At 49.9% G+C, this 1,850-nt stretch overlaps 1 protein-coding gene across 1 annotated transcript in view; it reads right to left on the reverse strand.

Moving 5' to 3' along the window:
- The window catches only part of LOC106813773, an 8,622-nt gene that overhangs the window by 1,512 nt on the left and 5,260 nt on the right, over positions 1–1,850 (reverse strand). The window lies entirely within an intron of this gene.

The raw sequence follows: 1,850 nt of genomic DNA on the forward strand, positions 1-1,850 counted from the left end.
CCCTCCCCCCCGGGGAGAGAGAAGGCTTAATGGCCTGCTTAATTATTCATGACGCACGCATGTTAGTTGTCACTGCAGCCGCCGTACACGTAAACAACTCACCGCGGGCAAGGTCGCGACCTTTCTACATAAAGGTCGTGACCTTTCTACATGAGGGTCACGATCTTTCTACATGAGGGTCACGACCTTTCTGAACGACCTTCCAAGGTCAAATGTTAAAGTGCGATTCAATCCTCATTATTCACACATATATCCTTAGTATCATCGCCCGAGTGATTATAGGAAATCCTGCGCGCTGATTGGTCAAGACCTAGGTGAATATATTTCTATATTCACCTCTAGGGTTTACCACATTGTAATGGCGCCAAAAATGGCGGCTAGATTTGTAAATGTTACGGAAGCCGAAATGGACAAATTTAAAAGAAATGCTGTCCCCAAAAATACCAAAGATGTGACAAAATTGGGAGTTAAACTATTTAAAGGTAGGTAGTTAAATTCAAGCTTATTATTGGTTTTTGTTACTCTGATTTCCAACAGATGGCAGGCACTACCTAATTTAAAGAAAATGGTTGCCGACACTTGTTTACATCTAATTTTACGAAACGTTTTGTCAACAGAGTGGTTTCAGCCCTTAGTTCTTTGAAAAAGGTAATGAATCACTCGGGCAATCATACTAAAACAGAAACCTCAACTTCGCCTCAGGGATTATTCAACAAGATTCACCTCGCCTTCGGCGAATAACTGTTAATTATTCAATATCTGGGACAACATCTTCAGACGTGGCTGTATTCCAGCACTCTCGTTAACATCAGCCTCCCACTAACAGAGCTTCTTCATTAAGGTTCGCACCGAGAGGATCCCTCGTTAAGCAGCGAGCGCTCGTTAGCGCTCACGCCTCGTGAGGAGGGATGCTTGTTCACGCGCGATGCGAAGCGTCTACACGGACACTCGAGGACCGCAGTGAGGGCTCTCACGTATGTACACACGCGCGCGCGAGCAATTATCCACAGTCGTAAACAGCATACGCAGCATCCCTCGCAGCATCCCTCGCAGCATCAACGCTGACGGCAAACAATCGGACGTCCACGCGCGGCCCGGGAGCGCCCTACGACAGCGCCCCCTGCTGGCAGGCAGAGGAACTAGTGGCGCGTATTGTTTTCCCGCGCGGCGGTGAGAGGCGGCGCAGAGGCCGTAATAGCATCTTCTCGTTTAGGGAAGCAGGAAGCCACGATTGCGATCAGCAGCAGACGGCGCGCGAGCGGGTAATTGCGCGGGAATGTTTTCTGCTGCAAGCAGACGATCTCCGGAATCTCTGCAAATGGATCGGTTTTTTTTAACGCAAAATTGGGTTTTTTTCTCTCGCTCCCCCCCGCCTCTCTGCTGCTCTCTCTCTCTCCTCTCCTCTCCCCTCTCTCTCCTCTCTCCTCTTTCTCTCTCTATCTCTGCTTTCTGACTCTCTATCTGTCTCATCTCTCTCTCTCTCCTCTCTCTCTCCTCTCTCTCTCTTGAGTCTGCTGCTCTAGTCTTCTCTTCTCTCCTCTCTCCGTCTCGCTCACTCGTACGCTCTCTCTCGTCCTCTCTCGCTCGTCGTCTCTCTCGCATCGCTTCTCCCAGCTCTTCTCTTTCTCAGCTCTCCTCTTCTTTCCTGCTCCTCTGCACTTGCTCTCTCTCTCCTGCTGCTCGTCTCTCTCTTCTCTCGGTTCTCTCTTCTCTCCTCTCTCTCTCGCTCGTCTTCTCTCTCCTCTCCTCTCTCTCGTCTCTGGCTCTCTCATCTTTCTCTCCTCCCTCTCTCTCTCTCTCTCTCTCTCTCTCTCTCTCTCTCTCTTTTCTCTCTTCTCGGGTCTCTCTCC

The sequence above is a fragment of the Priapulus caudatus genome, unplaced genomic scaffold (genome assembly GCF_000485595.1).
Source record: "Priapulus caudatus unplaced genomic scaffold, Priapulus_caudatus-5.0.1 Scaffold822, whole genome shotgun sequence".
In the NCBI taxonomy this organism is placed as follows: domain Eukaryota; kingdom Metazoa; phylum Priapulida; class Priapulimorpha; order Priapulimorphida; family Priapulidae; genus Priapulus; species Priapulus caudatus.